Below are 24107 nucleotides of genomic sequence, written 5' to 3'. Positions count from 1 at the left end.
TGAGTTTAGATGATGATAGAATTCGAATCAAACTTCAAGTCACGTTCTAATTGACAAAGAAACGAGTTGAAAATCACCACATGGAAAATTTTCGAAAAATATGTGCCTTTTCCGAAACAAAACCAGCCCACACCGACGTCCAAATTGTGTGATTGCCACTGGATAAAAGAGAGTAAAATTACTCTATTCGTGGCTTATTTAGAGAAGGGCCCTTCGACTAAACTGATCGATCGGGCAACGATAAAGTTTACGAACGAAAAAAAAAAATTAGAGAGAGACTCCCGTTTAATTAATGCATCGGCAACATTGCCCTAATAAGAGTGGATCTTGAAGAATATATCACGAGCAATTAACCATTAAGGGCCATAATAAAAACCACGGTTAATAACCATTAAATCTTCGGCGATTAAAAACGTCCCGTAAGTGGCATTTCACGTCCAATTATTATTACGCATATAACAGTGCAGTATGTATAGAAGCTTTTTCCGCCGCCCTGAAATTATCTCCTGTTTTTTTAACGAGATAAAACACCGATAAATTTGCTCTACAATAAATGCGATGAGGCTAAGCACTAATTAGGGTGTGGACGGTTAATTACCGTCGGAGAGAACCACCCTCTCCATATACCATCGGGCAGGTTGTACACTTACCCTTTGTTGTTGTTGTTTGCATGAGACGGGCTCGCTCTGGTGTTTAAGGCATTTGCTAGATTATCTGATCCAATCTGTACCATAATTAAGACCCTGCGGTATTTGGAGTTGTATCGCTCTTGGCTACTGTCCAAAAATACCTTGCTATTCGTTTTTCGTTTCATTTTTTTTTTTTTCTAATGAATGGCACAGTCAATAGTGATGGTTTCCGTATGCAATTTTTACTACGTTAAGAGCAGTAGCTCCTAAACTATATTCCGCGGAAGGACGTGGAAAAGGGGTGGGAGACACTTTGAAGTATTCCGGTTGTAGCCCCTTAGTACAGGGTGCTCTGTAAGTGCTAAAGCGGCCTTTATCTCATCAGCCGTCTGTCGTAGAGGTATGGTTTCAATTTAAAAAATGCTCAAAAGGCGTTCAAAATTTTCCCTGTACCAGTTTCGAGAGTGAAAATACAGTGTATAACAAAATAAAATTTTGAATTTTACCAATTAATTCATGGTACAATATTGCATGTTTCAAGGTACCCTTGGAACATTTTAGCCCCGTATAGAAATACATATTTCATGGTTATATTAGACCAGGAAGTTAATTTAAATTTCACATAATGTTTCATACTGTATACTGATACTGAAAATTTATTTTTTGTGAAATTTTACGGTAAAAATTACTAAAAGAAAAGTTGGAAACATAACGTTCCAAATATGTTACGGTCGAAGCCCAAAACCTACCAGTTCGCGAACTGGCCGGCCAGTAGACCAGGCCAATGTCCGAAATTCGGGCTTTGACCAGTCAGTTCGTGAAGTGTATGGAAATCGTTGGCCAAAGAAAAGACATGATTCGGGGACATCACCAAATTGGCGTATTCTTTTGTGATAATTATGGCCATTTATAATTATGGTCAACTATGGCAACCATAACGATCAAAGAAATCGGAATATTGATATTTTTACTGCATATGTGCGTGCTCAACTCATGGCCATCGGAGTCATCTGATGTGGACCGTGATCTTAAATTTTATTTTGTAAAAATGAACTAAGAGGCACATTCCCAGGCTACTTAATTGACCCGCGGCACATTTCAGGTCATGTAGCTGACGAATGGCACACTTCCAGAGCGCTTAATTGTCCTACGGCACATTTGCAGATAAATTTAGCGACCTGAGCACTGTTCTATATCACTCAAGCGGTTCGCGGCAAATTCTTACCTCACTTTAGTGACCCACTGCGCATTTCCAGATCACTTAAGTGACTCGCGGAACACTTTCAATTCATTTAAGGGTCCCGCGGTACATTCAAAAATCATTTAAGTGATCCGTGGCCCATTTACAAATCACTCAAGTGACGTGGGGTGCTGTTTCGGATAACTTAAGTAGCCCGCACCACTTTCTCAGATCGCTCGCTTGAGTGTCCCTCATTTATGTGGCCCGTGACACGTTTCCAAACTAATAAAGGTGATCGCTTTCTTCAAAAGGTTGAGCACCCTTGTTTCAGGGGGATTGATATCGGTATTCAAGAATCTCCAGTCACTTTCGGCCAATATCCGAAATTCCGTAATGGTGAGTAAATATGGATGATCTTGGGGTGAAATTATGAACGTTTACGATCGAGGTTACGCCGTTAATTATGCCATGCATATCTGGCAACAAATTGTCAATTGGTTTACCAAGAGCAGTAATTAACAATTTTTTTTTTTTTTTAGTTTTGTCAAGATTCACGGCCGTTCCAAAGAATTTCACCTTCTTCTCCGTTGCGTGTTCGGAACCCATCTGGTGCAGATAGATATCCTGAAAGCGTCGTGACCCATAGAAGCTGGGAAATCATTCGGAAAAACAATCGGATGATTTCAGTTTTCTCCCAGCTTGATCGGCTAGGGGTTTTTTTTTTGCGATGCATGTATGTCTCCGAGAAGTTTGCCAGGTGTTCAGACACACTCCGCGTCGACACGAATCATCCGTCGTCGCGAACTAAAGAAAGTCTTTAAGCTGCTGATCGAATAAAAAAAAGAAAGGCAAATGAATGGCGGCTGGAAATGCGTTTCCGATGCGATCGTTTCCATACCATAGGACAGAGACACACAAAACACTCCAACTTACACCACTGACTGAGTATCAATTTATGTCACCAGGAGAGGGGGGAGCAGATATAAGATGTTCTCGGCAGCTTTTTCACGCGTCATTAGATGGCCTAACGACAGAACCATCGAAATTGCTGCAAAGAAAGTAAAAAAAGGAACTCATCGGAGGAGTCTTGTTCATCTTCTTTTTAATGCGAGAGCCTCTCTTTCCTCCACATTTCATCTTCTCTTCTAGAATTAAGAAGGAAGATAGTCCCGAAAAATGAACTTGTTAATAAAGAACAAGAAGAAAATGTCTCGCTTTATTATTTTGCGAGGAGTTAACCCTCATTGACCTTAACAGGAAATCGATATCGTGCGTGGGAAGAGGCTTGTCGATGGTGACGCGTTTCCCAACTGAAATTGCTTTCTGAGTGAGGATTTTATTTTTAGAAAGGCTAATTATATATGCACGAGATTACGCCTAAGATCTATCAAATTAACACCACCCGCCGCTTATAGTAATGAGCGTGACTGGAGAAAGAAAAACGGCTGATGCAACACGACACGTTGACTAACTATTATACAAATACAAATACAACTCCACAACAGGCAAAATGCCCAACATTGGGCATGAGGTGGCTGAGAAAAAGATGCCCATAAAAATATGGATGTCATATATTTCAAAAATAAAAGTGCTACTTTGTACAGAGGTGCTACTGAAGCCGTATATGCACCTCGTAAACATTAAGCTGGGGAATTTATAACGAACTGATGCATGATTGAGATTATTTTTGATTTTTTTTTTTTTCCTCAGCCCAGTGTGTGAAGGAGACTTTTTCTGGATATTATGCCGAGGGGTGAATTCGGAAAGAAAAGTCTACTAGTCTCCGCCGCGAATCGAACGCGGTCCTCTTGCAATCCTGGCAAGCGCGCTATCCCTATACGCCAAAGGAGGCATGGCCATTCCTTCCTTAGGAATGTAAAAAATACCCAATCCTCCCTCCCTTCCTTTAAAAAATACCCAATCCTCCCTCCCTTCCTTTAAAAAATACCCAAATATTGTTTCATACGAATTCGAATACAAGAAATATAATCAAGATCTGAAAATGTATATTAAAAAATAAAACAGGAGACTCTTCAAGAATTTTAGGGCATGCTTCAATAAATTTAGGGCATGTGAGAATAATAAGAATCAGCAATAGAAATGTATCAATCGCAATGTTCTAAATAAAAATTTAAAGCACAACACACTTCCAATCTCTGACAGCAATAGAAATACTAGCGAAAAAATTCAATGAGGACTTTATAACAAGAAACATAGAAGAAATAGAACTAGGTACGGACTGCGATTGTGAGGAGGAGCAAACAATAACTAATTCTAACAACTCGATGTATTTTTGGAAATTAATAATAGTGAGATTGATGAGATTATAACAAAATTAAAGATTAACAAAGCAGTGGATACGATCAAATAACCCCTAAGATGTTGAAAATAATCGCACATTATCACATGATATACTTAAAAACCTAATCAACTCATCAATAATAAATGGATTCAAGAAAACAGTTATTTTCCGGATATTATGATGTCACGTGACTGCCATGACTTTTAACGCGTGGGCATACCCGAGGGGATGGGGGGGGGGGCACTCAGATGCATAGGAGCATGGTCTTCCCCTCCCGGGGGCTTACTTATTTAACACGGCTAGGCTCTGTCGCTTTCGTAATTTAAGCGCATTGCCCCCTGTTCTGTGTTCTATATTTAATTTTGAAGTGAAAACGCAAAATAATTGTAGGAATCGCACTGGTCCCCCTAGGCTCGAGCCCTGTCAGCCTCCTCCCTCGGGGGGGGGGGGCAGGCATAGGGCGGCTATGATAATGAGATCTGTTACTATCTGTTCAAAGTCCTATGATTTTAGATCTTATATATAAACTAGCTGATACCCGGCGACGTTGCCCGCCCTGTAAAAAATTTGCATATATATAGCTTATTAATTATTTCTTAATCAAAACATTTCTGCATTAAGTAAAAAAAATTTACTTTCATTTTTAAATATTTTAATTAAAAACTTCAGGCAATCGCTTGTGGATACACAATATTTTTGTTTGTCCATCTGGTGTGTAGATGTACAAATTTTTAGGATTACCAACACGCGACGTAAAGCTGTCCGTGTGAAAAACAGGGCTCAAGTAGGTTGATACCTGCCACTACTAACGACTGGCCTTGCGCTTTGCTGATTGTCATGGCAAAAGCTAAACGAATCGGAAACTGTAATCGCTTTAAAGTGAATTGCATTTCTTCAGTGATAATTGGGGTACGTGGAATGAAGATGTCTTCTCCTCCAGCACATCCAGTTAGAATCGTTGCTTCAATGATGTAATTGTGCAATTTATTCACGCAGAGTCTGTTGCCATTGCAGAGTATCGGTGTCTCCAAATTTCTTAAAATCATTATAGGTGCTCCGACTTCGAGGGTCAAGTTGTGTGGTGGCACACCCGGAATATCCAAAGAGTTCAGAAATTCTGCAGGATACAGAACTGTCTGCGCTGTGTCTGTGACAGTGTCAACCGATTTGTAAGATGTGGAGGATAATAATTTTTAGGATTTTTCCGTTGATCTTGTTCACAGTCATTTTTCGGTGCCAGAATCGCACTCTCACAAAGCCACTCATGGTTTCGGTGATTTTGTTGAATGTTTGGGAAGACTTTGTCTGCAAGTTCTTGAACTGAGTTTATATATATAATAACTGGCAAAATCCATTTGGGAACGTTATCAGTCCAGTGCTTGGGTCTACGGGAATTCTTCCACTGCCAAGTTTGATCAACTGATGTGAAAATGATAGCAGTGCTGAGTCATTTTGCAGTTGAACTCGCATATTGGTGGATAATGATAATTTTTTAGCTTCGTGCCAGAGTGTTGATGTCCTAACATACTCGAGGCGACCACCGATAGACAGCACCTTCACTTCCAACCCATCTCACTAATGGCAGTAAATTGCAATGTAGCGATATGGCCAGAGTTGGTGTTTGGTGAAGTAGAGTGCTGATGATTTGAGGCAAGCATTGAGTTCATCAGCTGGCGTTGAACATTTTTATTCCCAGTTTTGTCAGCGTAGTTGTTGTTCTCTGTTGTTAGCGACGTCATACGTCCAGCTTGTGCAGCGAATATTATTCAAACGGCTTTTACGCATTTTTCAAATTGAAACTATACCTATACGATGGGCGGTTGATGAGATAAAGGCCACATTATCACTTACAGGACAACCTGTATATAGGCTAGCAGAAATACCCGGCGCTTCCCGGGTTTTCTGCAATTAATGGGAGGATTGGAAAAGTGACAAACCGTTATAAAGGAATAAACTGTTATAATAACAGAATTAAAGGTGTGACAAACCATTGTAAAGGCATATATTCACGTCTGAAACGCATTGTTGGAAACCACGGTAACCAAAGTAAGCGTTCCGAAAGTAATTGTTGAGGCCCCAAAACCATTGTTGCCCGACAGTTTTTTGCCCATTTCGGGCATTTGCCCAGCTCTGACGAACTTTTAAAGTAGCCTACGGTTCGATCCCGGACCTGTTTGGTATATATGCAAAATCTGGCGACGATCGGTCTAAAACTGTAGATTTGTATAAAGAGCATACATACATACATACATACATACATACTTTCACATTTATATATAAGATATAAAATAAGATGTGAAGTATGTATGTCTGTATGTATGTATGTATGTATGTATGTTCTTTATACAAATCTACAGTTTTAGACCGATCGTCGCCAGATTTTGCATATATACCAAACAGGACCGGGATTGAACCGTAGGCTACTTTAAAAGTTCGTCAGAGCTGGGCAAATGCCCGAAATGGGCGAAAAACTGTCGGGCAACAATGATTTTGAGGCCTCAACAATTACTTTCGGAACGCTTACTTTGGTTACCGTGGTTTCCAACAATGCGTTTCAGACGTGAATATATGCCTTTACAATGGTTTGTCACACCTTTAATTCTGTTATTATAACAGTTTATTCCTTTATAACGGTTTGTCACTTTTCCAATCCTCCCATTAATTGCAGAAAACCCGGGAAGCGCCGGGTATTTCTGCTAGCCTATATACAGGTTGTCCTGTAAGTGATAATGTGGCCTTTATCTCATCAACCGCCCATCGTATAGGTATAGTTTCAATTTGAAAAATGCGTAAAAGGCGTTTGAATAATATTCGCTGCACAAGCTGGACGTATGACGTCGCTAACAACAGAGAACAACAACTACGCTGACAAAACTGGGAATAAAAATGTTCAACGCCAGCTGATGAACTCAATGCTTGCCTCAAATCATCAGCACTCTACTTCACCAAACACCAACTCTGGCCATATCGCTACATTGCAATTTACTGCCATTAGTGAGATGGGTTGGAAGTGAAGGTGCTGTCTATCGGTGGTCGCCTCGAGTTTGTTAGGACATCAACACTCTGGCACGAAGCTAAAAAATTATCATTATCCACCAATATGCGAGTTCAACTGCAAAATGACTCAGCACTGCTATCATTTTCACATCAGTTGACCAACCAGTAGACCCAAGCACTGGACCGATTACGTTCTCAAATGGATTTTGCCAGTTGTTAAACTCAGTTCAAGAACTTGCAGACAAAGTCTTCCCAAACATTCAACAAAATGACCAAAACCATGAGTGGCTTTCTGAGAGCGATTCTGGCACCGAAAAATGACAGTGTGAACAAGATCAACGAAAAAATCCTAAAAATTATTCCAGGAGACTCCACATCTTACAAATCGGTTGACACTATCACAGACACGGCACAGACATTTCTGAACTCCTTTGGATATTCCGGGTATGACCACACAATTTGACCCTCAAAGTCACCCTTGACGCCCTTGATTGAATGATTTATCGTTGTAGGACTGTTGCTCTCTGTAGCGAGACTTTTTAACGGGGAGATCGGTTCGCATTTGCTCCTTGAAGTTGGGAACCACAGAAAACCAACTTCAGCCGACCACCACTGTGGGGTTCGAACCCGGATCCTCGCAGCGCGAGTCCGTCACTATAACCACTCGACCACCACAGCGGCAAAAGTGTAATTTTCTGGAGGTGGGTTGAACTCTTCCCATCTTTAATCCCGTATCTTACCAACCCACCACAACAGCACTAAGATCCATTCACAATATATTTATATTCTCAATATAAACGATAGTTTAAAATCCATACTACAACAAGAATGGATCATAAAACAACACAATTAAAGTAGCTCATTCTAAAAACATCAATAATATAACCGTTTCTATAATCAACTTACAAATACATGTGAATACATACTGTGCGTGATGTAATATATATCTAATATATATATATATTGGATCTAAATATATATGTATATTTTCTTTGTTCAGATTAAAATATCTAAAAATATATATATGACATAAAATATTAACCAATTTTTTAGTGCTGTAACAAGGCTGTGTTGCATAATTCAATTAACTCTCTAATTTAACTTATATTGATCCACTGGAAGGACTATCAGTCCCTTGGGATGGATCACAGAGTGTCTGTATCATCGTAATGTTACTTTTTGTGGAGTTTATTGTTTTGTGTTTTTCTAAGTTTGATTGTATGTTTTATGTGTTGTGTTCAGTCCAATTAAAATAAAATGTCTGAACGTCTATATGCCTTTATAATGGTTTGCCACACAACAAATGTTTATTTAACAATAAATTGTGATTTTTGGCAAAATTTAATGACAACCCGTCGCAATTTCTTGGATAATGTATGGTGTACCTAGGTATGAAGGTATAATTTTATTTGAGCCCATGTGGATATTACTAATATCAATTACAACGAGTGAATAACTTTATTAAGTCTGCATGCGGACCACCTATGCCATCATCGCGGACCATAGGTTGAGAAACGCTGTTCTATAGTATATGTCGAGTTCCTAGAAAGAACTCGAAAAAGTTTCAGGTATTCAGCTTCCACTTGTTAAGGTCAGGTGCACCTTCCTCTTTGTACCCTTATCAACTGTCGCATATTATAATAGGAAAGTGGGGAATTAACAGCGCTTGTCGTCCAAATAAGGATAATCTGGCCCAACAATGATTTAGATAAAGTGTTTATCTGCAAGTCAGAAATCGGGGGTGAGCGCAATCGACCCGTCGTTTGGAAATTTAGGTGATTTAGTCATTATTGATTTGGTCCGCGTTTTCCGAAACATTCCCACATTTTCACGTAGTTTAATAATAGAGTACTCTGGTACACAGGAAAATTTTTGAAAAAAACTAGAAAAACAACTAGATGGTTATTTTTTCCAACTAAATGGCCAAAAAAGACGATCTAGTTATAGAAGTTAAATTAACTAAGTTGGCAACACTAGAGATCGCATCGAGAGTGCATTGCTGAAAATTCCTTTAGGGTTTAGGGTATTTCCACTGACTTGTGAAGTCCACGTCACGTTCAAGTTTCTGCACTTCGCCGAGATAAAGGGTGATGTTCACGATATAAATTAGGTATAAATCCCATGACTGTTGGCACAATATTGTACAGTATTGTAATATCTCAATGGAGAAAAAGCGTTATGTGAGAAGAAATAGTTGGTCAAGCTAAAGAGAAACGACAAACACCTGATATTACTATTATAATTGAATTGCGTCTGGAACGGAATGTTGAAGCTCAATGGGCATGCGCACAACATACCTTGTGGATGTATACTGAAAAAATTAGCAGACATTTTGCAATTACTATGATTTGATAAGGAGGGATAAAAAAAAAAAAGGTCAAAAGTTTTGGTAGTTTTTGCACTGTAGGCGAGGTGAAATGTCCTTCAGTCAATTAGGGTACCATAGACCTTGGACAAGTGATCTTCAGGGCCCCCATAACTACTTGGAATTACCAACATAAAGGTGGGGTTGACAGGACTCCAGCCTCGGGGTCCGGAATGATTCTCAATGACTTTTTTGTTTCTCATTTTTTTGTAAATCCACCATAAAAGGGCTCGTGAAAGGTCTGGCTTGTGGGCCTTTCTCCAGGATGTGGGGGGGGGGGGCATGATTACCAACCTGCCAGTGTCTTTTCCACTCCAGAAAATCTTAGTATAGAAAATCTCTAATCACACAAGAGGAAGGCCCTCCGTCCTCCTACGCATGTGAGGCCCTGAACAAGCTCATGCGTTAAGACAGTACTGCATCCAACCGCTTGGAGTATCACACGCGTACTTTTGTTTCGACGCGGATTAAGTTATAGCGAACAGACTATAGCTCCGCGCCGTGCATAAAACGCGATGACAACCAGATTCGTGAACATACAAGGAATCGAAAAAAGTGATAACGTATATAAGAGTACAATAATTTTATTTATAGTATTCCCAGGGCCGTCTTAAGAGCATCATGGGCCCCCGGGCCAAGTGTTTTTTCTGAGGCCCTAACAGATAAATTCTAGAAAATTTCAGTCAAATCTCATTTTTGTGAGGCCCCTCTTCTCTTGATGCCCCCGGGCCCATGTGTTAAGACGGCACTGATTATTCCTGTGTTTTATGAGGTAGTGATTTTCGTTTTCATCGCCATGTTGTTAATCACGCAATCTATCGGGGAAGAAAAAACATTCTCTGACATATCGAAGACAGGGAAAAACCCCAAAAAATGAAAAACCACCACATTTATCGATAGCGTATTTTCTAAAATTAAACTCAACACGTGCAAAAGAAAAAAAAAATCGATATTTTGAGTCTAGTTGGTGGCAACACATCAATTCACGTTTTTGTGTGTGTGGGAAAAAATAGAAATAAAAGAGTTTCTTTCCCCCCCCCCCCCCCGGAAGCTCGATATAGAATTCAATTTTTTCTTTTCTTTTTTTTATCCCTTGTGCGGTTATTTAATAAATCGCGAGTTGATTGATTAGCCCGATGAAAAGTTGGTGGTTCGTTCGTCGTACACAGGAAATCAAGTCGGGAGACGAATAATTACCTCGTCAATCCATCATCAAACGTTTCCGGTCGGTGGCGCCCTCTCTCTCCACTGCCAAAATTGAAAAATCTCTCTTTCATCTACGTATATTAATAGTTTTTTTCGATGGGAAAAAAACCGGGAGAAGTAAAAAATGATATTTCCAATCTCTCCCGGGTATAATCTTTCGCCACTGGAATTGAATGGATTGAGGGTGTTGCCAAATCCCTCTAGCATATAGTTTCTTTTCTTCTTTTTTTTCTTACAGTTCATCCTTAACTTTCCCATCAATATCTATAATTATCGTTGACACGCGATTCTTCCTCATTATCCCTCCGCAATGGAATTCAGTCACTGCGAGCTTCGTCAGTAAAAGTAATCCATATATGGATTTGTGTGAATTTTTTTTTCCCCTTTAAATATTGGCCATATACACGCACCCACACGTGAGGCTCGTCATAACTTGATTACGATGATAGTCTCCGAACCTGGAGTTGAACTTCATGAAGCTCTTTCAGGTGTGCACGTTTCACGAAAACTGTCCGAAAAAGTTCTATTGCGGATTCTAAAATTAAAGTAAAATGTATAAATACAGTCAAACCTCGTTAATGAGTCACTCTTGGGAGAGCAAAAATATGACTTGATATGCGGAGTGACTCATTAAACGGATTAAGCCATAGCTGTGCTATTTCCTGCCTGAAGATAATAGGGACTTCCAAAAAGTGATCAGGTAAGCGGAGTGACGTGTTAACCGGGTGACGCACTAACGAGGTTTGACTGTATATAGTATCAGAAAAGAGGAGGTAAATTCAGCTGTAATAGTTACAAGGTGCGCTCCATGACAGCTGAAAGTAAAATCATAAAAGATTAAGAAATACGGCAGAAAATAATTTATTCTTTTTCGAAATACCTTCCTTCAGATGAGATATGCAGTAGTCTCAGGGTCACTCTTACCCATGGCCCTCGCAAGGGCTGACAGGGCTCTAGCTCTGGGGCCCGGGAGGATTCCAGCCATTTTTTTTTTTCACACTATGAATTTACCATTGAAAGGGCCCGTGGAAGATCCCAGCCTAGGGGCCCTGTTCCATGATGTGGGGACCATGCCCTTACCAGACACGGGGCCCGGTGCGAAGATAATAGTGCGTCTCAACACATTTCCGGAGCACCAAAAACGTTTAGGATTGACGCCCCCTCTTTACCCCGATTTTATATATTTTGTGGGGGAGCGGAATGGCATCTATTATTTCAGAATATACAGGAATGCAGAGAAGTATCCATACAAAAAAATTTTAAACGCGCAATTAAATATTAGCTAAATTGCTAAAACGCAAAAATTGATGAAAATTCAGCACCGAAGATAATTTTAAATTAATGAGAAACATTTCCCGAAATTTCTGAAAATTTTAGACATGATTTAAAAATAATTGAAAGACATAATTTTAGCACACCAATGAAAATTCAGAATCAACGGAACAAAAAGAAATCCCAGAGAATTGAAGAAAATTCAGAATTAATTCAAAAAAAGAATTTAAGAATTGAGGGGCCTCCAATAATCTACATTTAGTGTGGGGTCCGGTGCGACCGCACCTGTCGCACACTCCTTAAGGGTGACTTTGAGTAAATCCGTCATTCAATCCATTTTCAAAGTAAGTAGAGAAGGTTTTTTCTGGAGGCTGCCTCAGAGTGAACAGCTGAAATAACGTCAGCATCGTCATTAAATTTTTTTCACGAAGCTTTTCCTTCAACTCGGAAACAGCCAGAAATCGTATGGTGTGAGATTGGTAAGAAATTGAGCGCTACATCTCGCGATAACGTCTGCCCACATCTCGCTACTTTTGTTTAACAATATCTTAGTCAATGCAATATTAAAATCTTGCCGCTAGCTTCTTACAGTTCAAATCTCGCCCCATGCGGTTTCCGGCTGTTTCCGACGCTGTGCAGGGTTCGCTGAGGCAGTTTCTGGAAAAAGCCTTCTCTACTTGCTTTTGAAAAAGTGGATTGAATGACTGAACCACATCGCATATCATCCAAGGTAGCGCGTTTCTTACGATGTGCGTCGCGACTCCTAGGGGCGTTGCGATGAGCTGGAGATATTGGTTTGCGTACCTATATTTTACGCTTGGAAGTGGTTCTTTCATAAGTGCGAAAATATCTACTAAACTATTCTGAAAAGCATGGATGGAGATACGAGGTGGGTAATGCCCCCAGCGTTAAAGGGGGAGCCAACTGGATGTAATTTATATGCGTATATATAAACTGGCATCATCATCATGTCACCAGCAATTACCATCGTAACCCCCCCCCCCCCGCCCGACTTTCGAGTCTATCTCCGCCTATGTTGGGAAGCCGCAAATGACCTATGAATTGGGAAAAGATTGGGATGACAAAAGTTCGTGTCCGCATTCAAATTTGCTGCCTCATCGATGACACAGACCCCCTATACAGAGTATCCCAAACTCTACCGCCAAAGTGAGAGGGGTAATAGTACACGTCAAGGAAAACAATTGTTTCAAAGGAAGCCAGTGTTGCGACTCACAAGAAGTATTGAAGAAAAAACAATATATTCCGTTTTTCGTCTTCAACGGTAGGTATTATGTGTGTATGAAAATATTTTTTTCCTCTCACTCCCAGGGTATCTTTAGGACGTTTTTGGCGTCATTTGGCTTGATAGCCAATGATAGCATGCACTGAACATAAGTTCGTAACCACCTTTTATGGTCGTGACAAACGTGTAATATCAGCCCTCTCATTTAAGCCATAGAGTTTTGGGAAAACTTTAGAAATTGGATAATTAAAAATTAATATTTACCGTACACCATGAATGCGTTAGGAGTCCGATTTATAGCTGGAGATTAAATTCGTTTAAAAGCTGCCGTTTTATTGGAAGTCCATATACAATGTCTTTCTACATAGATTTGTTTTTCCCAACATCAAATTACGTAGATGTTGTCATTTCTGTGCCTCGTCGTAAATGAAGTGTTTCGAGCGTAGTAATTGTTAAAAGCATTATAATCGTATTATACTATCAAACGGTGTGTAGAGAAGAAGAAAGCATATTAGCTTAAAGCAGTTTCCGAATTGTCTAAAGATGTATGTTAATTACGGTGAATGAAATTCCCAAACACATTTCTTTCCCCCATTTCCAAGAAATTTTATTAAAGTTCATGGAAATGTGCTAAATATGACTCTCTTCACGGTCGTAAAAGAGAAGAAGAATATAAAAAAAACTGTGATAATGTCGGTAAGTTTTGGAATTGTTGTTTGAAAGGAGTTGGAAATTGAAATGTGAAAAGATTCTAGAAAGTTCGGAAACGCATTGGAAGGAGGGAGGGAGAGATGGCCGCCCCCCTCCACGTCGTATAGCAAATGAATATTGTCAACAGAACTAACGAGATTAAGTACTTTGGCTTAATTAGCTACGAAGGTGCCCTCTACCGGTCCCGAGGGAACCCAAAATAAACTACCTCTTTGCCTCCCTCTTGAGTAAGTTATTCACGAAAGGGAGGTGGAAGAGGACTGGGATCGAGTCTTCGGAGTCGTGTTCGAAAACCCATCAATTAAACGGATTTACTCAAAAGCTGGAGAAGGCTGTTTGAAGGTTAATGTCAGTTCGGTTCAGTTCAGTGCAGTATATCAAGGATGGAGAGAGAGAGAGTATTGGTTGAGTATATTAAGGAGGAGGAGGAGGAAGCAAATCGGTCGGAGGATGAAAGACGACAACGACATTAAAAGGGACCTTTGAAACAGCTGACGAAACGCATTTTCCCAAAGTATCCGACTTTCTCCCTCCTAAGCTCAAGCATGGAATCATTAATTAATTGCAATGCAAGAAGGAATCGCTCTTTCTCGAATCTTCTCATTGGGAAAAGTTAAAACGCACACGCACACAATTTATCATTGAAAAATATAAAGTTGTAACTCACCTGAGACGAATTTCGAATCGAAACCTCAAAAAGGTTTTCAAAAAAGCAGTATTTGAATCTATTGAGCATAAACATCAATGATTTACATGCAAAACACACCTCTTAGTTTTAATTGTCCCTTTCTTTTGGTCAAGGTGGAAGAAAGAAAAAACTCGAGCATTGTTTCTTGTGTTTATTTCGCTCTCTTCATATTTCTCTGTAGCTCCTATGGGCGGAGATGGGGGGGGGGAGCGTCAATATGCTTATATATGAACTGACATCATCATATTCCCCATTGCCGCCACCAGCTTTTAAGCCGAGTTTTCCTGGGAGTAGAATTTCCGCGCAGTGTGCAGCGTGAAAATTCTGATTGATTAAAAACCCGAAATTCAGGTTTTTTGACCAATCAACGTTTTCACCCTGCACGCACTGTAGAAACCTGCTTCTACAGTGAAAATCTTGCTTTAATGTTTATCTCCGCCTATGGTGGTCAGTCCCCTTCATCATTTGTCGTCGCTCCCCTTTTTCATCTGATTTTCTGTGTACTATCTTTTTGAACGGAAAAAGTAAATACGCTGTACTTTTGATTTTCCCCGTGCAATTAAAAATACGAAAATGGGGAGCGCCGAAATGAATACTGAGTAAATTTTCGATTCTAGTTGCCGTCCTAGTTTTATGTAACGCAAATCGTGCATTTACACTCATGTCCATAAATTGAGGATAATGCCAGCTCCGGCAAATAAAGGTTCAGAAACAAACAAACGTTACTTATTCATAAAGCCCATTTATTAAGCAAAAGATAAAGAACAAAAACGATGGTGTATGTATGATACCATTCACAAAAACTACGAATTTTGCTCCCTGGAGCAATTGTAAAAAATATCTCCTTTACAAAAACTTACTATTACATGGTTGGTATGATGGTTAATATATTGTATGTCTCCCATGCGATGAAATACAGTCCGTACAACGCCTAGGCATGCTGAGTATCAAATTATCGATCTGATCTTGGGGAAGATCACTCCACTCAGCAAGCAATGCTCTCCGAAGTTCCGGTACACGTGTAGGAGGTGGTTGACGGGCTGCAACTCGTCGGCCAAGCATGTCCCACACATGCTCTATCGGATTTAAGTTGGCCATTCCATACGGGTAATATCCTCAGATTCAAGGCATTCGTTTACGATGTTTGCTCGGTGAGGACGGGCGTTGTCATCAATAAACACAAATTCTACGCCCATGGCACCCATAAACAAACGTACATGTTATTCCAGAATGATGTCCCGATAAATTTGAGCTTTCATGGTTCCGGTTTGAACATGCAGATCTGTTCTGGAACCCAGTATAATTCCACCCCAAACGAGCAATGCTGCACCACCGTAACGGCGTCGTTCAATGATGTTGTCTTGGTGGTAACGGGTACCTGGCGTTCTCCATATGAAAGTCCGACGTGAATCAGACTGCAAGCTAAACCTGGACTCGTCGGAAAACATCACACAAGCCTACTGTGACGACATTTCATGTTCTCTACTCCAGGCTAATCGCTGCCGACAGTGAGTTGCCGTGAGCGGAACACATCTGACAGGCCTGCAAGCATATAGACCAATATCTCCCAAACGTCTGTACACGGTTTGCCTTGAAGCTGTGGTACCCGTGGCTGCAGATAGCTGACGAGACAGGTTCACCGTCTGCTTCTTTTGGCAGTTACTGCCAAATACCGGTCTTCATTCGGCGTTGTAACTCGGGGCGACCTGTACTGTAACGTCTACTGACATTTCCGTTATCTTGGAATCGTTGCCAAAGCCTAGAGATGACACTTTGGGCAATTCCAAGTTCCTCGGATACTTCCATCTGAGTATGCCCACATTCCAGGCAGCCGATAATTCTACCACGTAAAAAATCATCCACATGCATCCTCTGTGTCATAACTATTCGCTTATGGCACTGAGTGCCTTACAGAACTCTTGTGAACAATTTCACTTCTTTGCCACCATTCCTTATATACCCCCCTCTTACACTCTCGTCATTGTGACGTACTATCGACATCATCTGGTGGCTTCCTGAAATTTGCATATCATTCTTGCAGATGTGTGTGATAATTCTACAGGTGAAATTTTTACTTTAGATTTCGATTTCCGTGTGATTCTGAATTATCTTTAATTTATGGACATGAGTGTACAATTAATTGTGTATGCGCATCACATTGATGTGTTTTATGTCGATTTTGTTTTGTGATACAGTGCCATCTGTGAGTGAAATTTATATTTTTTTAAATAAAAAAACAATTCGTGACCACACCTTTTTATGTTCATTGGATGGTTTTCTATTAATTAAAATGTGTCCAGTAATTTTGACCCACAATGTATTTCCTGAGATATAAAGGTTTGGAAATGAATCAAAAATATCTTTTAGCTGTTACGATTGGCGCTTGGAGAAAAATTTATTTCGATCATAAGAAAAATAAATAATTAACTGAATTGTTAGATTAGAAATAGTTATATCGATGACAAAATCCCTAATTATTTTTTTTTTTAATCAAAAGTGTTCAATTTTGAAATTGAAAATAGCAATAAAGACATATAAAAGAAGATGAGTTTCATCCGCCACCGACTCAAAATACTTTGGATGCGAATAAATTAGCGCCTTCATTTGATGGTGGTGCAGAGGCATCGACCAGCAAAAAAAGGCATCGCCAAGTCAGTGCTTTAGGAGGGCCATAACAACTTATTAGACTTTCCCGTAGCTTGTTAGCCAGAGATTTACAACGTTCCCGAGGCTGCTCTGGGAAGACATCATTAGGGGGAAACTAACACGGAAAAAGAATAATAAGAAAAGTCCATGATGCATACATACACCTGCTGCTGCTCTTCTATGTCATGTGTTATGGTCTCTGTAATATAACGTGACTTCTTCATTATCTTATACGGGGCATCTTCGTGTGGGCAAAATAAGGCCAAGTCCCTTAAATATGGCTCCTGGCCACATTTTTCTTAGACGTACAACAAAATCTTGTCCGTGATCATCTTTGAGAACTCGAGTAAATAATCTAACGTGATAGCGTTTGATTATGAGAATTCGAATGTATGGGAACATTCCTTCTTCACTGTAAAAGAATAATTTTCTCTAATTTTTCATACATTGCAATATTGGCTGTACTGCCATAACTGGCACCTCTTGTTAACGGACACTTTTCTGAGTACTGTAGGATAGAGAGGGCTTTTTATTGCGAACTTTAGCGAAATTACACTGCTCCAAATGTGAGCCCCCTTTATAGGCAGTTTTCAGTCCCATGGGTTACTATCGAGAGGGTTTCACTGTATTATGAGCCTATATTGATTTTTTAATCATTATTATTATTTTTTTCATTTACTAAATATATTCCGCAAGTTAGGGGCCCAGTGCAACCGAATCCGCCACACAACCCTGATATAATAAAAGGACACTTCGGGTTTTCGGAAAGACCATAAGCTCGAAAATAACGTATGAATAAATAAGTTCGATCATGGAACCCATTTTGTCATCTATCGCCAGTAATCTGTGCGCCAGTAATTTTTCCAGTTCAATTTTGTATCTTCCCGGATAAACTTTAAAACTCATCAACAGATGGCGATAGAGATGTAGTACCTCTAACTTTGATTTTTTTTTTTGTAATATTTTTAGCCTCAATTTTTTCTCCTTATATGCACCCTCTAGTCGGAAAAAAATGCTCACGAAAAACAACGAAAAAAATCTGCTTGCAACATCAACCTCTTATAGTCTGGATGCTGTATTTTATACTTTTCATTCTAGCTCCATGGCCACGCGATCTTAACGCGTTCAAAAAACCCGGGGAATAAAACATTTTCACCCTTTAAATATAGCGGCAAAACATAGGATCGAATTGCCAATAACATTATAAAATTAACCGTGGGAGGGAAAAAAAATTAATAAAAAAAGCTACTGCTACCAGAATCCTTGATTTACAGTTCACAGCCGATTCGGAACAGCGGGACAAAGACAACCACGCCCCCAGCATTCAGATCCCACACAATCGAAATTTCATGAGTTAGGCTGCAGAAGCCAAGAATTTTTTATTCCTCATGTTTGAAGTTGCAGTACTATGATGTCATGAAAAAAATGTTCAATCTATTCAAAAAACTAGAGTGAATTATCCAGTTCATGTGTAATTTCTCTTCGTTTCCTGATATTGTTTATTGTCAGTATTATAAAACAACCACATACAAGAAATCTAAGACACATTGAGAAATAACAACTCCTCACATTTTATTAACGGTTTCGCAGACAAAATAAAATAAAAATTCATATTTTTACATTTTATACATGAATGTTTAGATTTTTACCTGACAGGCATATATGGCTCATGTCTTTACAGGCATGAATCATGCATTATGTCTAACTACTAAAAGAATGGAACCGCAAACCTTAATTCGTATACCGGGATAACGTAGAGGAGCCTATGAGCACACACACACCCTTCTCCATCATCACTCTGTTAATTAATTGCAGTAGTGCATTGAAGAACCCCCACCATCGCCTCAGTGGTTGCGCGAATTTGAGCCGATCTCCCCTCTAAAAAGTCTCGCCAACGTAATTCAATCATTACACTTCACTTCTGAAATATAGATGACAGCACTGAAAAATCAGACACAACACTAGGTACGCACTCGGACTGTTAGATACACGCTTACACTTCCGGCACAACTCACTAGGTAGTAAATTGCCCATAGATGGTGATAGACCTGAGTTGTGCTCGATTTGAAAGAAAGAAGTGCATTGAAGCCATGGTTGGTATAAAAAAGATAGGGGATAAGGAAAATCTGGGAGTCATTTGATACACCATTAAATGATGGGGAAATTTAAGAAGAAATGATAATTCTTTCTCATTTAAACCTCAGCAGTTTTCAGATACATCTCCTCGGGAAATAAATTAAAAGCATGAAATAATGGAAATACAGAGATATTGATGCTATATATACAGTCGAATCCCGTTTTAACGAATACCGATATAGCGAAAATCTCGTTTTAACGAACACTTTTCTAATCCTCCAGATAAGTTTAGACGGGAACAATGCAAAAACCTGGAGTTCCTTTATAACGAAATTTCGTTGTAACGATGTGATTTCTCCGGTCTCTTGGAGTTCGTTATAACGGGATTCGACTGTATATGAATAAAATGCTAGTGTGTCGATGATAAATTACGTTGCCTAGAAAATTGGATGGATGAATTCGACTTCTATTCGCTTTCCCGTTCCGATATTAAGGGAAAACGCATAAATATTGCTTGAAATAGAGAAGCTTCACGCTGGGACCCCGCCCCCGCTGCCACCTGTCAAACAAAACCAAAACTATTTTTATCAAGGATTTTACAATTAAAATGTACTATAGGTTTTATACCGATGTGTAGCATGAAAAAGTATATGGTGTGATATATACAAGGTGATTGTAATTAAATTTCCTGTACTCTGAGTGGTTTTCCTCAACATCTGCTCATTTAAGTATGGCCAAATTTTTAGGATATCTTAATGAGACCATGGAAGAGATTTACGAAGAAAAAGTTCAATTTTCGACCACCAGGTGAAGAAGTGGCACTTTTTTTATTGAATTTTCCTTTCCCCCCCCCCCCCCATGGACTATAGTATAGCGCAGCGTTCATATTAACCTATGGTTCGCGGACCACGACAATGTCATAGGTGGTCCGTAGGCAGACGATAATTTAATTCTAACTGAATGAAAAATTATTAAACAATTGTAATTATTAAACAATTCTTAGGTTCACCATACATTATCGAGGAAAATGCGATCCTAAATACAGGATATTACTCAATTTTGCCTAAAAACTGCAGTTTATTGCCTTAAGTGCAATTCGGTTATTGCTATAGCTAAAATTGCTGAAGAGAGGAATAATAAAGCTTTTGCTGATGATTTAGCTCTTTGTTAATCTGAAAGCTCTTCAATCAACTTGAGGAATAACATGCAAAATGATCTTAACTCAATAAATATCTGGTTTAAAAATAATAATTTGAAATTAAATATAGATAAAACTAAATATATGTTATTTGGTTCTGGTACTTTCGATGATTTTAGTGTCCTAAAATATCATAGTATGACAGATGGCTGTATCGCGGATTGTATGTGCACAATTGTAAATAGAGTAGACACCTTCAAGTATTTAGGGATTTTTTTAGATTCAAAACTATCCTGGAAAACACATATTAATTATTTGAGTGTAGAATTAAATCGGAACATTAGGAAATTTTATTTTATCAGGAATAAATGTTCCCAATCTATTTTAAAACTTCTTTACTTTGCGTTAGTAGAATCTAGATTGAGTTACGGCATTACATGTTGGGGTGGGACATACTTCACCAATCTTTCTTCACTTTTTGTCACACAGAAGTCCTTCATCCGTATCATTCTGAGTAAAAATAGACTCACGCCTACATTTCCACTTTTCAATCAATTAAAGCTACTCCCTCTACAACACTTGTACGTTTATAAAAGTTTAAAAATGTTTTATAAAAGAAATGGCCATCTCAATCTGAAATTACATAAGTCTGGAATGCAATTTAGACGTCATACTATACAGGTACCAAGGCCAAATAAAACTCATTTCCAAAAATGTTTCCTTTATTTAGCTCCCAAAATATTTAATTTACTTCCTCAGTTAATAAAAGAACAATGAATGAATGAACGCCAGAACTTTGCCACTGGACTTAATTCGTTGCCGAGATCTCTTCCAGCCCAGCTTCGTGGCAGAGTCTGGAACATAATAAAAGAACAATCTTCATGTACATCTTTTTTTATCAATTTAAAATCTTGGTTGTTAACTCAAGAAGATTTAAATTATCTGTTTGATATTGTAATGTAATCTTCTTTTATCTTGCATACGCTGCTAAATGCCAAATTTTTTTGTTTATCAATTCCATTCCTGTTGCCACTTATTTCGTGGTGTTATATATATATGTGTGTGTTTTTTCTTTCTTTTTTTCTCGTTATTATTTAAGCCGACAGATATGTATTGGATATTGTTTTGTGGGCTCACAAGCTTGCTTAGCCCCCTAAATGTTTTGTAACTGTGAAAAAAAATCGTAAATAAGGGAAATTTGAATAAAGACACGCCCCCCTCCCACATCCTGGTGCAGGGCTCCTAGGCTGTGACATTTGGCGGGCCCCCAAACCAGACTTTTCATGGGCTCCCAAAAGAGAATTTATAGCGTGAAAAAATAAAGAATGATGAGAATCGTCTCAGGCCCCAGGGCAACCCCACTTTTGGGGGGGGGGGCATGAATAAAGGACTGCTTTAAATAGCAGTAAAAAATGTATTTCACGACAAATATATTCAAATGATCAGATGACTATATTTCATTGAAAAAAAATACGGTAAACTGGGATTTTAAAAATAGGATAAAATACGGAACATCACCAATTGTGATTAAATACGTTGCCAGAAGTAGGAACAATCACCAATTGTTATCAAAATTTGCTGAAAAATTATGGAAAAACGTTGAACCTGACAAATATCTGAGATATTTTTTGCCATAATTATCGCAATGTAATTTATATACTATAATATGAAAACACTGTACTCACGATAAATTAAATATAAAAAATCCAAATAAACTTGAAAAATGGGACAAATGTATAAAAAAAAATCTGAACAACCAAAATTACAGGCATGTCCCGTAATGCAGGACACAAATACAAATACAACGCCACAACAGGCAAATTGCCCAACGAGGTGGCTGACTTAAGAACATCATGGATCCCCGAGCCCCTACCTACTACTGCTACACCACACATGAAACCCCCCCCCCCCAACGAATCTGTACATGCGGGAATGTGCGTGTACGTGTAGTGCAACCTGACGTAAAGTTTGTTTCTGTGTAATGCTTGTTATGTGTAGTGCTGTCATCTGCCCCCAGTTTTACTAACTATGAGTGAAGTGTTATGGTTGAATGATTTTACCGTTGTAGGACTGTTGCTCTCTGTGGCGAGACTTTTTAACGGGGAGATCGGCTCGCATTTGCGCCTTGAAGTTGGGAACCACAGAAAACCAACTTCAGCCGACCACCACTGTGGGGTTCGAACCCGGATCCTCGCATCACGAGTCCGGCACTATAACCACTCGACCACCACAGCGGCGACACAAGTGGTCCGTCAATTTATTTCACACATTTCACTGGTTCTTGGGCTCAGAAATTTTGAGAAACGCTGATATAGCGTATATACCAAGTTTCAATGGAATGCGTCTGCCAGAACTGGCTGCGTATTCCATTGAAACTTGATATATACGGTATATCAGCGTTTTTCTCGTTCTTCTAGAATTCAATCCATGGTTTATCTTGCGTTCATAAAACTTTGAAAAGAAAGCATTTCACTTTCATAATTGTTAGATTTTATAACTCTGCCATCTGATATGAATTCAAAAATGTCAGTCTTCATTAATACTACTCTCACTATACTACTCCTTTCAATCACTAACATTGAACAATATTTCTGATTCTGTCCGAGGTGTTTCATTTGTCCTTCTTCCTCCCCCCCCCCCTAAATCCACCCTCTTTCGTAATCTACATTTTATCATATTTCTATACAACTCGATCATATTTCAATGATAACAACCTTTATCATATTTCTTCACTATAACTTACGTTTACTGAAATTTCTATTATATATTGATATATTCACCTTATTCATTTTCCTCTAATGCACCTTCAACTCTACATCATTTATTTCATTATTAAATTTTTTTCAATTGCACCCAGTGTCGTCTTAAGGCATGGGGCCCACCCGGGCCCGACCCGGAGGCCTCAAGAGAAAAGGGGCATCACAAAAATGAGATCTGGTTGAAACTTTCGAGAATTTCCGAGTAGAGCCTCAGAAAAATAATTTGGCCCGGGGCTCATGATGCTCTTAAGACGGTCCTGATTGTACCACCACCACTGTCTGTCACAAAATTTTTAAATAATTAATTTTTTTTCTTTTCTACACTTATTCATTCTGGTATTAAATATTCAATTGCTACTTTTCACTAACACCCAGTAAGAGCCATCATTGTTGGCTCCTTGCATATGTATTATCTGTAGTTTTTTTTTTGTGATGATAAAAATAAAAAAAGACCGTCATTGTTGGATGTTTGCAGAACGATGATACTGCGCATGCGCTAAAACTCTATATACCTTCTCAATCGCCGAAATCCAAAGCTGCATTAATGAGAGTGCTTTCAAGCGGCTTTGCTGAAATCGGAGGCCCAGTTTCGGGCTCAAAAAACTGTGTGTGGTCCGTGTCTCGGATCAGATGCAGTAAATACCATTTTTGAGGTAAAATGCGGTTTGGTACCTGGACCGGGTCATTCGGACCCTGGTCATAACGTAGGTCTTCTCAGAACATGAAACCCTTTCTGCCTCCTACTGATGTTTCGGAGTGTCTTGTGATACTGTAGTTTTCTTTCTCCTTAGATTTTGTATATAAACTGAAGAGCCAAAAAAACTGGTACAGGCATGCGTATGCAAATAAAGAGATATGAACCAATCAGAGTACGGCGCTGTGGTCGGCAACGCCT

This window comes from Pholcus phalangioides, unplaced genomic scaffold (assembly GCF_987345545.1).
Source record: "Pholcus phalangioides strain wild (caught in Gottingen) unplaced genomic scaffold, Ppha-v1.0 ptg000015l_1, whole genome shotgun sequence".
NCBI classification, from domain to species: Eukaryota; Metazoa; Arthropoda; class Arachnida; order Araneae; family Pholcidae; genus Pholcus; species Pholcus phalangioides.
The sequence above is the reverse complement of the archived record's forward strand: the minus strand, read 5'-3'. Positions refer to the sequence as shown.